Source organism: Lagopus leucura, unplaced genomic scaffold (genome assembly GCF_019238085.1).
Source record: "Lagopus leucura isolate 7727_CA_CO unplaced genomic scaffold, USGS_WTPT01 Super-Scaffold_100030, whole genome shotgun sequence".
Classification (NCBI taxonomy): Eukaryota; Metazoa; Chordata; class Aves; order Galliformes; family Phasianidae; genus Lagopus; species Lagopus leucura.
In genome coordinates this window covers 4,300,722-4,321,809 of record NW_024962281.1, presented here as the reverse complement: position 1 = coordinate 4,321,809, position 21,088 = coordinate 4,300,722, and the positions used below count along the sequence as shown (strand labels likewise).

At 45.1% G+C, this 21,088-nt stretch overlaps 1 long non-coding RNA gene across 1 annotated transcript; it reads left to right on the top strand.

Moving 5' to 3' along the window:
• Positions 1 to 17,739: 17,739 nt before the first annotated feature.
• LOC122185737 lies at positions 17,740 to 20,827 on the top strand. The gene is made up of 3 exons (XR_006180965.1): positions 17,740 to 17,759; positions 18,044 to 18,139; positions 20,442 to 20,827. It is a non-coding gene; the product is annotated as an uncharacterized LOC122185737 (long non-coding RNA).
• Positions 20,828 to 21,088: the final 261 nt, after the last annotated feature.

Here is a 21,088-nt window from a genome sequence, read left to right as displayed (position 1 = left end):
GGTGAGTGGGTGCAAGGGTTGGTATGTGTGAGTGCAGATATGTATGAGGGCCATCTGTCCATGGCATGTCGGTCACAGCCTGCTGTCTGTGCTGCTGTCACAGCTGGGCTGAAAGCTGACTCTCACCAAGGAAATACGGTAACTCCCAGCCCTCTGCGTTCCTTAGAGCTGGTTTAAAGAGTCCGAAACCACTCACTCTGTTTTATTCTTCCCACTGCCCTCATAAAAGTGGACATTTCTTGAGTCTGCTTTCTGTTAAAAAAAAAGCCATACAAGCAAACAAAGTCCTTCAGCTTCAGTTGGCTGGAGGTCTTCTTAGGGAGGTCTGGGAGGGATCTGATTTTCTTGAGCGGTTTCAATTTCATTTCTGAGCTGAAAGAAAATAAATTTTGAAACCTCCATTTTATTTTTTTCTTATTTTCATAAAACATAATACCGTTCTTTAGCCAACCCTAAGTCTACAAAAACAAGCAAAACCCCACGTGATCCAATCTTGGGTGCTAAGGAAAACCCCTTCTGACTGGGGGAGGAGACCAGCGCAGCCCAGGCGACTGCAGGAGCACAGGGCAAGGTCAGTGCTGGGTTGCTGGAGAGGTTTTTCCCCTCCAAGAAAGCCCAATGAGAGGCTCATCAGCCCTGGATCTCTTCCTCTTATCCGAGCCATAATTCAGACCCATCTCCCTGAAGTTCCTGCCCATTCTGCAAGCTCTTTGGCTGCTGTCCTGTATGTCAAGGGCTGGTTCCTGCTTGTTCTTCTGATTGCGAGCTGCAAAACCTCCTCATGATGGCTTGGGTGATTGGTCTCCTGCATTTTCCCCAGTGCTTCTCTCCCCCTGTGACAGCTGAGCCTAGCTTAGCTGCTTTTTTCCAGCTTCTGAGATGCTCTTTCCGCTCCAGTGCATGAGAAATGTGGCCACACACATTGAGAAATCACCTCCCTGACTCCTTCCCTTGCAGGCAGATTGGCTGCGTGCAGTCAATGGACTCTTTCTGCTTTCCTGACCTGCCTGCAGCCAGGAAACATCAGCAGCAAGGTGTGCCAGGCACAGAGCGTGCCCAGAGCCCAGCTGCACCACACGTTCTTCTCCCTCCTTGATGCTCACTGTGCCCATATTGCCCTACAGCAGCACACACAGCCTGATGGTCACATTCCCTTTATAATAAAGACTTACAAATGTGTCCTACATGGAACTGCAGTGCTGCTTAAGCTCACGCATCACATTTAATTATCTTCAGGGCACGCTGTTTTCATTTGCTGTATGTTTCAAAGGGAAAGCTGCATGGTTCTGCCCAATACAAAACAACAAATTGTAGCACTCTGATGGGAAATCAGTTTCCAGTTTCTTTTTGTCAAGTGAGACGAATCCAGCCCCCAGCAATCCCTGTTGCCTCCACTCGCCCATCCCTGAGCGAGTGAGGTTGTGTAACAAAGCGCTCAGCACGGAGTGCTTCCCAGTGAGAAGATAAGGGAGTACATCGCATCTGGTTACGAAAGCAGCAGTCAGTTCAGAGACTCAGACTTACGAGCAGCTGTGAGTATGTAAATAAAGCAGACCTCTTTCAAAATACACCTTAAGATCCTTTGCCAAACATCTATCCTTATTCACCTTCAGCCTTTTTAATTAAAAAGGAGCAAATTCCATCATTACGATCCTTTGACTGTCAGTAGGAGAAGGAACATCTGCCCTGTGTTAACCCAACTCTCAGCAGGGTTTTCCCAAAATGCCTCCTTTTTATAGGCTTTAGCTTTATTGATACTATAAATACAACAAATTATATCAATTCAAATGTCCACCACATTTTATTCCAAATGAGCAGGACACCTGGTTTTTAATATCCATGGGTGTAAGCCATGGAGGGGAAATCTTTATGAAATGCAATGAAATTTTAATGAAATGCCACGTAGTGACTGGAAGTATTGCCATTAACTTTGCAGGAATCAGCTTTTGCCTTCCAACTGCCATCCCTCTCTCCACACACAGGGATGATGTGTGCCTCCTGCTGACAGCTACCCAGCCTGGCCAGGCCATCCCTTCCTTTCCACCCATATGTTCAGCAGCTGTCCCACACCTGCACCCACTCTATCTGCTTTTCTCTCCCTTGCTTTGCTGAATTACAACCCTGAGTATCTTCCAGCCAGCCTCTTGCCTGGGCAGCAACTACATGGCACACATGGGAGCTCAGGTCTGAGGCTACACCTGAGTGTAAAGACCAGCATAACCATTTTGGTGTCTAAGCTCGACAGTAGCACAGCCACTGATGTACTAAGGTGGGCAGGAGGACTTAGAGCCATGCCATGCATCAGCTGGTGCAGGATTCATTCCCCCGTCCCATCACAGAACTGTGGCCCCCACTTCTTCTCATTTCCTTCCCTCTCTCCTTCCCTCCTCTCCTCTCTCCTGCAGGCAGCTGGTTGTAGTACAAGAGCCAACTTCCCCTATCTATAGTGGATGCTGCATGGTGTAAGCTTGACAGATGTTAACTGTCTTTCTTGGACTTAACATCGCTTCCAGAGATTCCAGTTTGCTCAAATTTCATCCACTGAAAAAAACTCTTTCACCTCCTCAGGAACTCAACAGTTACCACCTTCCAGGGTGCTTGTTAAAATGGAGAGAGAGAAAAAAAATCGCAGCACCATTAAGAAATAGAGGTTATAAAAGCTGACAGGTTTGTGGCAGGAATAGTTCCTTTGTACCCTGCAACAAAGCATGATCTGAATGACTTCCATCATCAGCAAAATGTTCATCGTGTGGAGTGCAGGGAGATTTCAGTCTTCCTGTGTAACAGCACATGTTGTTACATGCACATAAAATGCTTGGCTTGGGTATTCTGTTTAGCTTGGTGCGTTTTCCAGTTTCCACTTCAGCCTTGGAACTGACCTGTTCTTCACACCTGAAGCTACAGAAGGTCTGTAGACCAGTGCTGGACATGAAGAAAAAGGTAGGAGAAGGCTGGCAGGGAAAGCAATGCCTCCAGAGCCCAAAGGGCAATTATTTATGTACCAAAATGTCACTGGCTGGAGCACAGATTGGAACAAACCACAGCACTGAGATCTGCTTCATGTTGAGGAATGGGATTTCTCCAACAGGCGCTGTGCTCACAGACGGAATTTCCAAAATAAATGGAGCCACTGCTCTGCCTGTTGTCCTGGAGCTCTGACCCATAGCTGCTGCAGCCAGTGGGAGCCTTTCCATCCATTTAAACACACTTTGGATGGAGTCTGAGGTACAGAAACACTGGATTTCGCACGCAGAAAGTTAATTAGAAAAATTCTGTTGGCTACAGTTGTTACCATCTTGCATGTTTGTGGATTTGTCTGGCTGGACACATGGTCAGAAAAAAGAACCGGGACTACAAACATCTTCCCCTGGAGAATTTACTTCTCTTATTCCCATCTGACCAAACCACCATCCTCAACAAACATCTTGACACCAGACTCTTTTCTAACATGTTTGCTAATCTGCAATGAAAATGAGAATAGAAGGGCCTGAGTCCATTTTCACTGGCGAGAATCAGAGGCAAAATCTGTTTGAAGAACCAGAGATAAATCCATCTTGCCCCTAGAAATCTTTCAGCTTGAGATACAATCCGTTTCCTGGAGCTCTGGGGGGCTTGGATCCTTGCTCCAGTTTGGCCACAGGCCCACTGGGCGATCAAGGCAATCCACCTTTGGGCTCTGTGTTCCACTGGAGACACTTGAAATACTCCACAGCCAGCCATTTCCTGGCAGTCCTGATGCTTCACAGCTCCTGGCTTTTTCCTTAACACTCCTGTGCTCTCTGTAAGAGAAATCTTGCAACACTGCAGCTCTGAGGGCACAGCTCAGTTAGAAGTCAATCCATGTGTCTCCAGGCTTTCCCTCCAGACCTCGTGTGTCTGCTGACAAATCTTTCACTTGTGCCCAGTTTTACACCCACTTCATCTGTGGTTATGCATCTATCAGGAGAAATGGTTTCTTCCTGCAAAAAATAAAGTAAAATAAAGAAATAAAATGAATTTATGATGAAATAATGACCGTGCTGATGAAGCAGCCCTTAGTCAGAGAGCTGAGCTGCGGATGTTTGTTACTCATGGTGAACAAAGCCTTAGCTTTGTCAGTGCATTTCCTTGCCTAGGAGCAAGCAGAACAAGGATGCGGCCCGTGCACCTTCAGCCACACTCATGGAGCTTCACCTCTGAGTGCCAGACTTGGGTTTGCCCCAGTGCACATGGCTGGGAGAGATCCAGTTCTTCTGTTACTTGGGCTTTGGCAGCGACAGTCTGAGGTATTAATCTGAGATCTCTGCACCGAACCTTTGATCGCCCTGAGCCAATGAGGAGCTGTGGTTAATTTTAATCCTCTGTTCAAATGCAAATCCAGAAATCGGCAGTAGTATATTTTGCTGGCATCACCAAAGGATTGTGAAACAGGAAATTAAGAGCACAATAACTTAAACAAAATCTTATGAAGAAATAATAGCAGTAGAACGGGTAATGAGTCAGAGTGAAGCTGGGCTGTTCAGCAGAGGCTGTGAGAGCTGGGTACCCATCCAGTGGGATTTGGGGACCTATTGCCCCTTACGTATCTGGAAAATTCCAGCCTAAAGCAGTTGCTAACATTCTATTGCAACTTTAGATCTTCATATTAAAAATTCTCCGCAAAATTAACTTTCCTCTGACCTTATGCTGAGTCCCAGCTCGAGCCTTTGCCTGGAGGTATTCCTGGAGTCTATTGACTGCAGCAGAGGATGTGCTGTGCTGCACCGGAGGAATGGAGGCAGTCTCTCCCAAGATGTAGAGTTTGTCTCAGGTTTTTGATCCTCTATGTTCTACTCGTGCATTGGCAGTCGATCACTAATGTCAGTCACTGCATTAAACCTGCCATGAGTACTATTTATTTATGCATGACAGTTACCCTACCAAATTACTTGCAAAGATTTAATAAGTGATAGATGCTATCAAGAGGAACAGGTGTCACAAGTGAATATACTCGTATGAGCAATACATAACAAGTCATAAAAGAATAATTCTGTAACAGCAGATTAATCATCATTAGCCCTCTCTGGAATATTTGTAATTGGAATCAAGTCATTAATTTTCTGCCTACAGCCAGCAGCAGGTTAACCACGCATTTCCAGCGCTGTGCTGCACCTCCGAGGTCTGTGCTCACGTGGGGCTGACACAGCACTGCTGAGAGCTCTGCGAGCTGGGCTCCTCCACCACCACCACCATCAGGGGACATCATCCTACCTGGACATGCATAAAAAGACCCAAAGCATTTGCCAGCCTGTGGGCTCGTCAGGCCCATGGGGAAAGGGCTCTGGAGCTGTAATGTCTGTCTTTCTTCTGGTATCTGTCTGTAGAGTCTGGGATTATGTCTGAGCCCATGGAGCTGAAGAAGTTACTGTGTGTCTGTGTGTCTGTGTGTCTGTCAGCCACTACCGGAAACTCAGCATCTGGAACTGATTGTGCCACAGTCATCCTGAGCTGAGCTGGAAGCCAGAAGAGTTTCAGCCTGCATCAGTGCATTTATTTCCTCCGTGCCTGTGGGATTTTTAAAGCACAGAACAAACCAACCCTCCCCAAGCCCCGAAGTGAGCAGCTCTAATCTTCACAGGTTGACATCATTCATCAGTTCTAAGGGTCAAATTTTGACCCTTCTATTTGTGTTGGATAACAGGCATTGCAGGGAAGGCTCGCTGCTCCTGCCTTACTCAAAAGTGCTCACCACTCCCAGAGTCACAGCAGCCCCCCAGCAGGGTTCCCAGAATGCTGGCTGTTCCTCTGCTTGGCCAAGGCCATGCAGCCACATCTCACCTCCTTCCATTGCTCACAGGGAGGTGGTAAGACCACAGGGGAGGTGCCAACTGCCCCTCTAGAGCCCCGTGTCTATCTCCCTGGTGCGCATCACCTCTGCAAGGCTTTACAGCACTGTAAATCTGGGAATAAATCATTCATCCTCTGGCACAGCCCCCTCGTGGGTAATGCCACAATGTGTGGTGCAGCTGTTCCAGAACCACGCTGCTCCCATGACTAGAAAGCCCCTTACTTCTGTACCACAATGATTCTTACATAACTCTTCTCTGCCATGCGCACTGTTTCCCACATGTTTACGGAAGGTGACCAGCATTCACTGTCACTGCTGCAGACTGAAGATGCCAGTTCTCAAAATGCAACCTTGAGGATGGGCCCGGTGATGCGGGCAGTCAGTACTCCCCTGCTGCTTTGCTATTTCCATTTTCAACACAAACTTTGTGTTTTCTCATTCTCTAGGGAAAATAATTGAATCAATGGTTCCTTGTTAATTCCTATTTTGTGTGATCATAGAATATCTTGAGTTGGAAGGGGCCCATAAGGATCATTGAATCCAACTCCTGGAATTCCCTCCAGTTTCTTTGACTCCCTTGGTGATACCAAACCAAAGGCTTTAATGAGGTCCTGGGAGCTGCGATCCTTTAGAAAATTGCATAACAAGGAAAGATTTTGTTACTGTATCTGATGTTACCTTTGATAACTTACAGTAGGGCTTTATTCTGGTTTTCTACATCTGAACATAGAGTGAGATGTCAGGTGCACTTGGATGGTGTAATGTGCAGTGTGTGAAGGCAGTGATGCTGAGCTGAATAAAGTTAATGGGAGTTTTGTGGGAGATGTACCGGCCATCTTCCAGAAAAAAGCATAAAACAGCAGGAAACTACGTTTGGAGCAAAGAGAAACTGCCTCAGCTTTTTAAATGCAAGAAAAAAATAATAATAATAAAAAGAAGCATAATAATCTGTATTTTTCCTTGTAGTTTTCCTTTAGATGCATGACACCTGGAAGGCTTTGGGTCTTAGCAGGATAAATGAAACCAGGGCTAGTGAAGGAGAACCTCCCCTGAAGTCTGCTGCTTCTGCCTGCCTCATTCTTTCTGCTCACCTTTCCTTACCTTCTCTCAGTAGCCAGCAAGCTGAGGGGTTTGCTGCCAGCTGGTGGAGAGCAAAGGAGGCTTCTGCAATGAAAAACGTGAGTGCTCTTAGTTCTGAGCACTCAAATAAGAAGCAGGAGGCTCTGTCCACATACGATCAACCCATGGAGGGACTTGGTCTGCCCATCTCTCGTTAGAGCTGCGTTGAGCCAAGGAGATTGCCCCAAGGAGATGGGACAGATGCAGCTCCCCCATGTTGGATGCACTGTAGGACTTTGAGCTCTCATCATTGTTTTGCTGCTTTGGATATCCAAGCTCATATTGGATTAGATAATATAGGTTAAGTGATACTGTCTCCTGTCTCTCAGGCATGCTGCTCTCTGTGCCTGTCACTCTGGATACCTTCCTAAGCAGCAGGAAGGCATCTGGAGGGGAAGGCACTGGCCTGGGGGAGGATGAACTGCACAGGAAAACCAAACACCTCTTTCTTTGTAGGTACCAGGGTTTGCTCACATGTCCTCTTCTATCCTGATCCTGTGTATACAAGAGCACATGAGAGCTTGTCTCACCTAATAAGTTAAGACCCGAAGGGACTGTCCAGCTCACAGGACTGAATTTCAGTCTTTTTCAAAGATGCAGGAGAAAGCAGCTCTGTCACCAGCTCTGCATTTGGCTGGCTGTTCTGTGGCTTTGCCATACAAGTGTACCCAAGAACGTGGGCTTTTCTGGGTAAAATTGTGCTGCAGTTCAGCTAAATCTCAACACTGGGAGTGTTGTATGAAACTGAATAGCAGCCTGCTATATTTTTTTACTGTATTGCTTTCCAAAGGCACAAGGGAATAAAATGCCCCTCAGTGATTTTGTGACTCAAATACTTTTCAGCTATCTATCGCCTCGATTCTGCCACTGAATTTGTGCCAGACTTCAGCTAATGAGCGATCAGATAGGGATGTTTAAACTGAGGAAACAAAGAAACCCTGGTGATTTATGAAGGGGTACAGATTTTCACTGCATATGAATCTTGACAACGTATGTTATGTCTACATTCAGCAACAAATCTGTTATCTCCTGGCCTCAAAAACATGCCACAGATGCAAGTCATAGAAAAACAGCTGCTACAAAAGGAGATGTGTAAGTAGTTACCAGCAAAAAAATCCACAAATCTAAACAAATGTGAATTACTGTGATGTCTCACTGCTCACCACAACAGAGAGAGCAAATCTGTTTTAGAAGGCAAATGTTGCAAAGCATCAGTCCCCAAATCAGGAACATCCCAGCAAGACCTCCCACAGCCACAAAGAAATTAAGAGGGTCAAAAGGTCAGGGCAGGCAGCATTACCTGTGCTGCATGGTCAGGTCTGAAATCCCACAGCGTGGCCATGGTTAAACTACTTCCCCAGTCTAGCATGGCTGCAGGCTGACGGCACCATCAAAGCGAGGTGTCCTAGATGTGGTCTTAACTCCCCCACCCCAATTGCTAAATTGCATATCACTGCGGTACAGGAGGAGCTGGGTCTCAATTTAAAACCCCATGGATTGTAACGTGGCCATCGGGAGCACTGCCTGCTGCAGACTGAGGCAGGGGTTGTTGGGTCACAAGAACTTCCAGGCAAATTCATGGCTAGAAAGAAAGTGGAGCCTCGAGCACGCGGAAATTGGGCTTCTCTCAATTGTGGGGTATCTCCTTGAAAAGTTTGATTTGACACAGTTGGCTTTTGGCCATAAAGTCATGTCAATGGAGAACAAGCGCCAGAGAATGAGCTCTCCGACACTGAACCTGTTAGATGATAGTTCTTCAGAGTGGGACAAGAACTGGACTTCATGTGCATTCATTATGAAGTGTTGCAGAACGGACGATGCATTCTGAGCCTTGGTTCTTAAAATCTCCTGGTTGTGCACTGAGGAGCTTTCTGCCTGAGTCTTTGTGGGCACATGAAGTTTACTAGCGGGTGTAAAAGGAGATGCTGTATAGCATTTTCACCTACCAAAGTATCCACCACATTGCAAGTCTGTAATTGCTCAGCCCTTTGCGCTGTAAAAATAAGAGACCATGAAAATTTGGAGGAAAAGCTTCCGAGCTCCCCAAAGATGCACAAATGGAAGTAACACATTCAAAAGTTCATCCTCAGCAGCCAAACTCTGATCCAGCACAGATGTGGCCAAATACTGTAGATGAAGATTATCATTTTATGTATTGCTTCTCTTGCTTGATATTCTCTACATTTTTATGGGCTAGCCATATCTTGCTTCATGTATGCACATAAATACATATGTAAGTGAGTAGTATTGTGCAAAGTCCTTTTATGATATCAATAATGGGATGTTTTCATCCCAGGGTTAGATGTACAGCATACTAAACTGCATGCTTTCAAATTTTGAGTATTATACTATTTCCTAATAATAAAAGTATGTAACCCCAGTTTATTGCTCTTCATTTAACAGAGGAAGTCAGTGTTTATTTTGCATGTCTGAAAAATACAAAATTAATTAAAGAAAGGACTGTTGGAATACGGGCTCAAGAGCTTGTACATGAACTTAATCACACACGTGGGCAAAGCCCCCCTGGAAGATCAATTACATTGCCCATTGAGAATGATGTCCAAGTCTATTAACTTCAACACAAACAGGATCTGGCCCAAACTCCATGTGCTCAGATGGCCTCTCCAGGCTATGGGCTGGCAAGAAGCTTCCAGCATCTGCTGCAGGATCCTGTCTTGTTCTGCTTACAGAACTGCTCCTTCCACAACAGCCCACATGTCTGAGGACCCCCTGCTGCAAAGGGCAGCCAGCTGGACCCAGGTACCCAGTGCTGCATAGCTTGGATCCTTCAAATAATTCATCCATTCTTTTTGGTATTTATTGTATCTGTGCCATATACGAGAGGGGAAAAGGTCACATTTGAAAATGGCATTTTTTATTCCTTGTAACAAAGGAAGACGATGGAAATTTGCAAAGTGTTGCTAGGTATTTTCCACTTGCAAATACCGCTCGTTTAAAAACTCCCCAGTGTTGGTTATTAAAAATATCACTGACATTTTAACAGGCCTTGTTCTCGTAGTTCTGTGTCTGACTTTTAACATGTCAAAAATAAAAGTATTTTCTTGGGACCACTGAAGGCAATGACACAATTTTGCAGTTGTGTAATTTTCAGTGCTGTTTAGGCACAGCCACGCTCAGATGAAAAAGACATTAGGTAGCACAAAAAGCCACACTGCACTAACCCATGAGGATGGCCTGTTCCACTCCCCTTCCGCAGAAGACTTATGTAATTTCATGGTAAAACCTTTCAAACTACGTGTCATACTTTGTTTTTCAATTTCATAGACAGTGATGTAACTCCAAAAGCGATGATTAATGAAATATCATTCATCCCACCCAACTCAAGAAATGTCAAACTGCTCCAAACTTTGCTATTAGGCTGAAAATATCTCCACAAGAGCTCCTGCAATGCCCTTCCTGTGAGAAACATGCCATCTGGTCCTATCTGCCCCAGGAACTTCCACAGAACACGGCAGGGATGCTGTAGGTACAACTGCAGAGTGACTCAAGCAGCTCCAGTTGGGTAAGCGGCTCCTTGCTCAATATCATTACATCTCCTAGTTTTTGAGGTCTTTAAGAAGAAAAAGAAAAAAAAAGAAAACTGGATTTGTGTTGTCTTAAGCAAAGTCAAAGCTGAAAAGAAAATATCAGAAGAGGTAATAAATGCATTTGGGAATGTCCCTTCTTGTGGAAGGGTGACCATCATGTCTCAGGCATCAGAGACTGTCTCATGACTACTCTGGGAGGGGTGCATGAACCCCAGCCCAGGAATTCTCATGGAAACTTCAGAAGTTCCCTGGTCAGCTTCGTCATCTCTCATCCTAATAAAGTTAAAATATCATATAAAACAGGATATCATGCAGCACAGCGTCATTTTTGGAGCTAGAATCAGAATGGTTTATAGGAAGGGACTTTCAAAGATCTTTGAGCTCAACCGCCCCACCACTGCAGGGCTAACCAAGAGTTACAGCCTGTTATTGGGGGCATTGCCAACCACGTCCTGAGCACAGATAGTCACAGAGCATCAACCAGCTCTCAAGGAAGCCTGTTCCAGTCATTGGCCACCCCTCACAGTAAAGAATTTCTTCCTAAAATCTAGTCTAAATCTCTCCTCTTCCAGTTTAAGGCCATTTCCTCGTCCTGTTGCTGCATGCCCTTATGAAAAGTCCTCACCCAGCTTTTTTGCAAATGTAAAGTGAGGATGTTGTGTGAAATGCAGCCACCTCCAAGGCCAAGGAAATGAACGGTGGCTGTCTTAGATGACCTCTGGGGGCTGTCATTTGATATGCTGGAGAGCAGGCTGCCCTGCAGTCCTTCTCTTCTTCTCCCTTCAAGGGAGTAATAGGAGATGTCCTTCATCAGTATGCTAACAGCAATACAAACAGAGTATCAGCATGTCAGGTTGATACAAACTGAGGGCTTGTGGAGGCAGAAATCCCTCCAAGCAGTGATACAATTCTGGACAACCTTTAGGGTGATTCTGTGGGACCAAAGTCAGCGCAGAAATGCTGACAGCACCCCATGACCCAAGACCCCAAGACCGAGCACCGGGGTCTGCAGCAGGCAGCCTTGGGGCACTGGGTCATGTCCAGGTGGGAAGTGGGGTGAGCAGACCCCTCACACACCATGCTGACCTCTGCTGATGTCACAGCTTTTTTGCAAGAGAGATAACTACCAAACCACCCTGCTGAGGAGGCTGCTGGGCTCTCATCCCTCGTGGCAGAGTGAATATGACATGAATGCAGTGGGCAAAAATGCCTTGTGCAAGCATCCAAGTTGCTGGGATGAATAATTTTTATCACCAAGAAGTGGCAATTATTTCTTCACCCATGGGATCTTTGTCTGCTCTCCCCCCAGGCAGCAGCATGAACATCCATGTTCTGGTATTCCTCCCAAGTGCTTTACAGTGACATGAAATGAGAAACACCTTGGATTTCATTAACTCTTATGTACTGAAGGCATGAAAAAATAAACCGAATGTGAAGAGGAATGTCTTCAACACCTTCATCTCTTTGGAAGCAGCTTCTTGTTCTCACTGAGCAGTGCTGTGTGGGCAGCCCATGGTGTGGAGCTGAGGGCAGAAGTGCTCCTCGTGGGGTCACATCACCAAGTCCCAAACATCCACGGAAACTGTGAGTGGTGACCGAGGGCAGAGACACACCAAAGATCTGAAGTGATCTTGAGGTCCATTGTCAATTAATCCTTACTATGTCACATTGTTGCGCTATAGGCACAACTAAGTTGCTTGCTCATCATCACATCTTTAAACATATACGAGTCTAAAATAACTTTTTATTCCCTCAATGAATTTAATAAACTCTTTCCTTAACATAGAATGATTTTTCTAATTGTTCTGCAGCCTGCATAATGAAAAATGCTGTAGTGAGGCAAAAAATGCTGCAGCAGCTCCTGCTCATAATTAAAAGCACATTGTGGCAGAGCCCTGTGGACTGGCTTTGGGGGTGGAGGCGAGGGGCTCCCTGGCTCTGCTCACAACTATGATTCAAATAAGTCATTTCCAGGGTAAACACATAAATCTGTCCTTCTTGATTGGAATCCAAACAATCAGAAGTATCCCTCCTTGCTTTATTCAAAATGTCTCTGCTGCTACTGAGGAAAGAAACAGAGCAGATAAAAACAAACACCCTTTGGTGGAAGCTGAGAAAGAAAACATTCAGTGTACACTTTCAGATGGCCACCGAGTAACTTTGCTCAGAGGCTCAAGTTCTGGCTGCTGCTGCTAAGAGCCCTGCCTCACCAGTGGCGTCATGCATGCACTGCTGTTGTTGCTTGGACTGTTAGGATTAGATGTTAGAATGGATACTCTGGAGAAAAGGTAAAACAGATGGGATAGAAGAAAAAAAAAGTCAACAATTCTTCCCCTGCAGCAAATATGGTTTAACTAATGTGCGAGTCTGGATTTGTACAGAAAGCAGAACTTACTATCGTGCATCCTGTTTCCATCAGTGTGCCCTGCTTTCCTGTTTAAGACAGCTCAGCTGAAAGATCAAGAAGAAAGTGCTTTTTATGAGGGTCAAAACTGCTGTGTAATCTGCAGTATCAGATTGAAGAAACAATTCTGGCTGGTTTTGCATTGCAAATGAAGGCCGCTGACCTGTCCCAACGCAGCTCTCCCTGCCTCACAGTCTGGCTCTGTGTGTGGAGGGCACTGAAGATGACGCTGTGTCTGCTGCTCTTGGGGTCTGAAAAGGGGCCTCTCCTTGCCACAAACCTGCTGGCTGTATGAAAAGCTTTCCCAGTGCTCTTTATGCTACCTTGTTCAAAGGGTTTGTTCTCTTTGTTATCTTGACGACCTTTTTCTGCAAAGGGAGTGATGACTGTAGAGTTATAAAAACAGACCGACGTTACAGAGGTGTTTTCTTCTGGACAGTGATTCAAGCTGAGCAGCGGAAAATGGTGGCCCTTGAAATCACCTCTCTAGGATCCATTTCTAGAATCCATTTCTGCTGCAGAATCCAAAAACTTTTCATCATTCTCTACTGAGGAGATACGAACTTTCGTTTGCTTTTGACTGTCTTCACTGGAAACACCGAGAACAAAACATAACATTCGAGTCAAGTGATGACCTCTGCAAATTGTGACCATGCAACCAGGCAGCTCATCCTCTCCGTGTCATCAGATGGATTCTCCCCTGAGGATCTACAGGCAATCCCCCCGAAAGTAATTTTCAAGTATATTCACTCAAGTCTGCCTATTTTTGTCATTATTTCATAGGACTTTGATAGTTCCGTACAAATCTTTCCAACTGGAAGAACATATCCATCAGTGCCATCATGTCAACTCTGATGTAAACTGACTAGCTGGTTTGGACTTCATGTGTGTAGTTCTTTTGATATCTCTTGCTAAGCTCTGGAGCTTCTATTTGTTGTAGAAAACTATGAGATTAATTCCCAATCATGCAATATCTGACACTGCAGCTTCAGTTGGTCATTTCCATTTTGAACACAACATCTTCCTGCGTTAGCTCAACTGTATTTGTCACTGAGACGCACATGATCCCATCACTTGACTGTGTTTCTACGCACGAGGGGAGAGGCAGAATGAGTAGTTAGGAAGGAATTGCGTTTTTTTTTTTAATCAGTCCTTTCACTGGAGAGAACATTTAGGGACATTACTGGCATAGTCATGCACAGTGTTTTCCAGACTATGTTTCTGTGAAAGATTTCAAAAAGACTTCAAAATATGATGTTTTGTGAGAGACAGATTAATTCAGCCTTGCTTTAGAGCTGTAGTAGCTTATGGTGGAGTAAATCCTACCACATTACATGCAGATCTTCATTGTCTGAACTCATGTGGCTCATGTAAAATGTGTCGGGGAAATAGTCACTGGTGGAGACCAGAAAAAGGGATCTGTTCTACACAGAGAAGGGATCTCAGACAGGATCCACCCAGGGAAGGGCTGGAGGCATGCAGGGGCACTGCAGGAAGGCATGGGCAGGTGGTGGTTTCAGTTGGAATGGGATGGGGTGATACTGGGTGGGATGGGACAGAAGCTGCCTCTGCCTTCTGCAGGCAGACAGGCATGTGGGGCTGCTGTTTTATCATGCAAACCTCTTTCACACCGGGTCACTCCTGGGCAGGTTGGTGATTCAGTGGAGTTTATTTCCCAGTTTCCCATGGACACTCTTCTATCCTTAAGCACTATTCTCCCATGGTAGTCTGAAAACATGCCTACTGAGGGCTCAAGTGCAGCTGAACTGCTTCTGGAGGCTCAAGGCTTACATTCCCAGATTGTCTGGGCACAAGGAATTGCAATACTGAGCAAAGTGGTACATGGGTATTTTTAATGGTCCGGACTTAAATTCACATTAAGAAAAAGTAGCATTGGAACACAAGACTGAAGTAGGATCTGCTAAAGCTTTGCTCACGTTCAATCCCTGAACCACCTTCCCCTGGTCTAAGTGGTGCTTTAGAAAGGAAAATGCTACAAGCTTGGTTTGTGTGTTCACCTCAGGGTGTTTCGTGTCCCTTAAGAGCCATGTTCTGCATTCGTAGCACTTTGTGAAGGTCAGCAAATCTGCCTCTCAGAGCCCGTTCCTACAGCCTACAGATCGCACGCTGCAGCATCTTGGCTAGCAACTTCTGTGGGATTGCGCTTCAAAGGGAAGTCTGGGGGGGCACGTTGCAAAATTGGGCTCCTGGTTACATCCATGGATACTTACTGTCTATTGTTGAAAACTGCTGTTACATTTCCTTCAAGAGTGGCTGCTGAAACACTGCATCCAGCTGCTAACAGCTGGGGTGCTGGGGAATATAATGCATGTGCTGAGCTATTTTTCCGGAAACCTTTGAGATATCTAAATACAGCCTTAGGAGGGCAATAATTTTCACTCAGGATACCTTCTTTTTGTCAGCTTCCTCTGCCAGTGGTGTTCCTCTGATGTCTCATTTTGTGGAAGGAAGTAGAAAGGCTCGTTGCAAACAAGAGAGGATGCTGCTTTACCACAAAAGATCTGGCAAAGTGCTCTGTGGGTTTCAATTCATCATGAGTAGTGCATGATCAAAAGAGCAGCTTCATTCTTTTCCTGTATCAAAACAAGGGAAGCTCAGAGGAACCTAACTGTTCCCATGCACGCAAGGCAAGAGCTGGATGAACGCAGCAAAACCTTATCGAACAGGAGATGAGCTCCCTCGCTTGCTGTTAGCTTGCACAGGGCAGTTCATTGGCTGAGCCCTGGAGTGGCTGAGCACTGACTCACAGAGATGTTTGCCTGCACCTCAAAGCAGTGCACACCATGCATCATCTTCAGAAGATTCACAGTAGGAAAAAAGAATAATTCACCATTTCTGCACAGTAACACTTCAGTATTTATTCCAAAGGCGCTGCACAGGATGCTTCGGCCCCAGATGTGGTACAGTAAATGGTGGAAATGGACATTTTCAACACCTCATGGGCTTATTTACCTTAGGATATTTTACCTTAGGATATTACTAGGCTAACAGTTATTACTCTAACAATTATGCCCACATACAACACAACCAGCTGGCAAGGAATACATTGACAGAAGAGGAAAAAATATAATTAATATCGCTGGATTGTTTGTTTTTTATCTTTTTGTCCTCACAGCATTAGAGCTTGGTTATCTCAGGATGGCTAATTTGTTTTTGAAAGAAACTCCATCTGCGGAACATGTTTTGCTAAATCTAAGCCAAATTTGGTAGAAAAGAATTGTATTTTTGCATGCCAGAAAGCGATGCGATGTATTTCCTGTTAATTTTGCAGACATGGCTTCTAATTTTCTGCCCAGTTAATTGAGCTCAGCTCAGCTGAAAGGCAGTCATTACCAAAACCTCCTCTAAGCTGTCACTGAAGGCAGAAACAAGAACTATTTATTAGAAGTTATTAGATTTTAATAAAAGAGGAAAGAGAAGTGGATGTGGGTTTCTTAGGAAATAAATTTTTAGCTCTTTCTTTTGCCAAGAGAAGGGAAGCTTTTACAACTTTGAACCATTCCATAATGCACAGCACAGGAGAATTAAAAAAAAAAAATGAAGAGGGGGGGGTATTGGACTTTTTGCCTTTAATTTTGTTGGCTGAAATAAAAGTGCTCAGTGTCCTCTTGGGTATGATTTCTCCAGTGCTGAGCAATGTAACGTTGGAGTAAGTATGGCAAGGTGTGAAGAGTTGGAATCTTCAGGTGCCAAATTCTGAAAGGGCAAGGGCTGCCTTTCCGATTCATCTGGGAGACCTCTTGCATGGCAAAGCAGTGTATTTCATTGCCTTCTGTGTTCAGCTGTAGGCTGAGGGGAGCTTGTGCCTGGGACAGCAATACCGCAGGATGCCTCAGAGGTACTTCCATGCTTAGCATCACAAAGCAGGTGCTGCTTTTGTTGAGGCTTTTGGCAAATCCTTCACCCCATGAGCAGGAATAAGAGTACTGTTTACAGAATATAGAATGGCCAGGGTTGGAAGGGACCTCAAGGATCATGAATCTCCAACCCCCAACCTCCTCTGCAGATTCTTTGCCTCGTTAAAACTAAATGAAGATGTTGAGTTGTAGGTGCTATGAATAATCCCTCCTACATACATTGCTGCACATTAAACACCACGTACACAGATCTGAGCTCACAGGCCCAAACTGCAAATTGTGCATATTGCCTTCAGCATCACAACTGTGTGCTCTGAAACCTCCAGCAACTTCTGCTTTCTTAGAAATCTTCCTGGCAGGTAAATGGAAGGAAAATGGGCAGATGTGTGAACAGACACACATGCTCATGAACCATCAGAGGGAAGGGTCTCCCTGCAGTCAGGCTCAGGTAAAGGAAGGTTCTGCCTCTCCAGGTGCTGTTATGAAGTAGTAAAACCCAAGAAAACACCGGTGCAAACAGGAATGGAAGAACCAGTTTCCAGCTTTGCTCTTGGCTGTTTTTCCTCAGGGGATGAATGCAGGATAGCTGTGGGACAAGATGTTCCTGCAGCAGTGTGCAGCACACCTTACTGCTTGTGCTGAGCTTCCATGAAAGATGCTCAGTTTTGAGCTGCTTACAGGAAAGCACAGCTTTCAGCAGAGCCCGATGGATACAACATTCAGAAATGTTGCTTCTGAAAGCTCGGCTCTCTTCCTAACTACTTAAGCCATCTGTATGGAAAACGGAATTGAGGTTCACAAAGCAGCTGGATGTTGCTGCTTTTTTCCTTGAGAAGCTTACATTCTACATCTGTAAATTAACACAGCTGCTCTCAGTCGGTGTGGATGAGGCAAATTGCTTTGCTGTGTGGCTGAGCTCTTACTAGTGGGTGAACCTTAGCTATATTTAAGAGCTGCAGCATTTATGCTCTCTAAGCTGTACCTGGATGGTTTTGTCTGCAGAGGTGGGGTTATCTTTGTGCCTATATTTCTGTAACTTTAAGGGATTAGGTGGAAGCTCAGTGTGGTTCCCTGTCAGCAACCAAATAGGGATCTAGCAGGCTTAAGGCAAGGAGTAAGCAGTGCTTTGTGCTGTTAACAGAGGAGTGAGAGGGAGAATAGGATTGTCTTGGATCTTGTTAGTCTGTAAAGCAAGTGAAGTGGTATTTATTAGTGTTTATGGAAACTCCTCAGGGCTCTGCCATTAGGAGAAAAGGCTTTCTCTGTTCTGAGTTGTGTTTTTTTCCAGCCTACCTGGAAAAGATGCTTCGAGGTGGGCTGTAACAACTGAAGTGTAACCTGCTGAGCATTTCTTACTGGAACCATCTGACCAGCTCTGTGTTAGGTGAGTGTTTCTAACTTCCAAGCATTCATCTCAAGTCCTCCCTTCCCCTGTGCCTTATAAAAAGAAAAGCTAGTAGAAAGAGTTTGAGGAAACTTAAGAGGAGAGAATAGGTCTTCTGCAGTGGCTCCATTATAGTGCACTGAAACTTCTATGTTCACTTCAATGATTTTTTTGGTTTTTTTTTTAGCTTGTATTTATTTTATAAGTGCATCTTGGAAGTTGGACTTAAGGATAGACTTCTCCAAGATGCAAGAATTAACTTAAGCAATGCATCATGTGCCTCAGGATGGAGTTTTCCAGGACTATAGGCTGTTAGGTGGATGATGAAGGTGAGCTGAATGTGAGGAGCAAGTCCTTCAGCTGTGTGTGCCCAAAGGGACAAAGGTTCACTTGAACAGCAAAGGTAAATGCAGGGGAACTCAGGCTGGTGCCATAGCTGTTGGGTCTCAGCAATGATGCCCTTCCCTTGAAACAGCAACCTGGAGCTGGTGTGTGCAGGTATGGCAGGGAGGATCCCTGATCCTCTTTAAAGCCCCTGTGAATTGTATAATATTTTTCAAACAGGGAAATAATGTACTGATTGTGCTTTGTGTTCTTTGCCTTGAATGTGTGTAATGGGAAGCACTGGCTTCTGCTCTTGTAGAGGCTGCTGCATGGCATCCACATCATTTTCAAGTGAGCAAACCAATAGTGGATAAAAGTATTTGCCCAGCTGTCTGTGGTGTTAATGCAATGATTTGGTTTGAGAGATGCCATGAGCTCATGGAGTATATTTCTGCTTATATGTGCCATCTTTCTGAGAGCCACTGGGCTGCCCAGGTGCAAGGGGAGACCCTGAGCTGTTCAGCGTCACTGATGAGCAGCATCTTAACTCCTCCTTCCTAGGCCAGACAATTACAGCCCTGGTAGTACGCTTTGCCACATGTTGTAAGGCTTTGAAAAGCAAAAACTACCGTGAAGATGGGCCATGTATGTTACCTGTCTGCCCAGTGCAGTCAGGGCAATGTTGCAAAGCTTTTGCAGAAAGGAAGGTTGCTGTGAAACCTAGCATTGAAACTAACAGTACTTCAATAAACTTGCAAATGTAGGGGTGTAGAAACACAAGCAACTGTATAATATTTTATTGCCCTTCATACAGCTGTGCTCAGTTGTTGACAACATGGCTTGGGAGCAAGCAGATGGTTTTGCCGTCCAGAAGTCTGGAATTCATTAGTGGAAATTTTCAGACTTTTTTAATTCCTTGGCTTTGCTACAAGTCAAAGCAAACAGAGCTGAAAATTCATAGCAAGAAGCACGAAAGAGTTTCTTTGCTCTCTTTCACCAAAAAAGTGACTGGACAGAAAATCAAACACTTGAATTTCTTTTTCCTGGTTTGCTTTATCTGTAGGGGGGAACTTTACAGAGGAGAAGAACTCTGAAGAGCTTCTCTGGATTTCAGGTTTATTTGGAGAACACCAAGAAGATACTTGCTAGTAAAGACTCTGTGCTGATGTCTTAAAGGAAAGGGAGGGAGATGGGAGATGTTAATTTACTCCCTAAGAAGTTTGAACTGTGTAGTTTTCTCCAACAAGGATCTGTTCTACCGAAAACACAAAATCCTGTACAGAAGTAAACTGTATGGTGACTGTTGCTCTGTAATACCCAGACTTGGGATTGAAGCAAGGCTCACTGGATGTATTGCTCAGGGTTGCCCTATGTGTGGGGCAGCAGCATCTCCCCATCTCCTGGCAGCTCATTTCTAACCTTTTGCAGCCATTTCCCTTGAGGTCTGTGCCCTGAGAATGCTCCAGGAGCCACCTTTCCTCCCACCGTGTTCTTTCCCAGCAGCATTGAAATGAGAAATGCTCCCGTTCCTTATGGCACTCTCCTATCCTGTTACACTCCCCTATGTTAGATTGCAGGGGGAGCTGGGTTCTCATCCAGGGCCAACAGCTTTTCTGACAAATAACAACTTGGAGGGCCTCTTTTTCCATACGTAAGGGGAAGGTGGAGAGAGAGAGAATGTGCACGTGAAACCTCATCCACTGAAGTATTTTGGCACACGAGAAGTTCCAATGTGAACTTCTGAAAGCTGCATGAGTTGTGAATGCTGAGGTGCTTCAGAGGCATCCGCAGTCTGGACAATGTTCTGAGACTTATGTCAGTGCAGGCTGATGAAGCTATGCTGCCTGAGACTTTCAAAGAGTTGGGTAAACTTCTTAGGAACTGGGAGACTCAGTTGATTGAGGGGAAAAATCGCTGTTTCCTCCTTCTCTGTCTGCCTGCATTTCCTGGCTGAGTTATGTTTTCTCCTCCTATGCAGACACGGAGGGAGCAGATCCCATGTGTCATAGCATCCTCGAAGCAGAAGTCATGTCATAAAGGAGCTTCTTCTGATGACTCTCCCCAGTTGGACTGAGGTTAACACCTTGGCTGTCTGCATCTCTAGTTCATAGCATGGAGAAGGTGCTGTGCTTCCTCACTAAACATCTGTGCTCTTTGCGCCTCAACAGCCAGTAAACAATGTGACTCAGAAAATGAAATCAGATTTTTTTTCTCTTTAAACTGGAACGTGTAATTATTGGAGATGACAATCTTCCATTTCTTGGAAGAGGGCAAAGAATCTTAGCTGGGATTTCCTTAATATGACTCAGTTTAATACTCAATTCATGGAAATCAGTGAGAAGCAAAGTAGCTGTCTGGTCCTCAGTGCCAGGGTGTCAGTGCTGGCGCCCATGTGAGTAGCCAGCCTTCCCCAGAACGCATTACTGTCACTTTCCAGAACTGAAATTCTCAGTCCAAATCCAGCAGCATGTGACAGACTGACTTCTTTTAGCTCTGCATGCTGTCAATGAATTCAGAAGACTTGATGTAAGATATAATTATTCCATACTGGAGAATTCCTTGTGACTGTACGGTGTTCTAGTATATCCAAGTTCAAACTGCATTTGTTGAAGTTGCTTAGAGGTA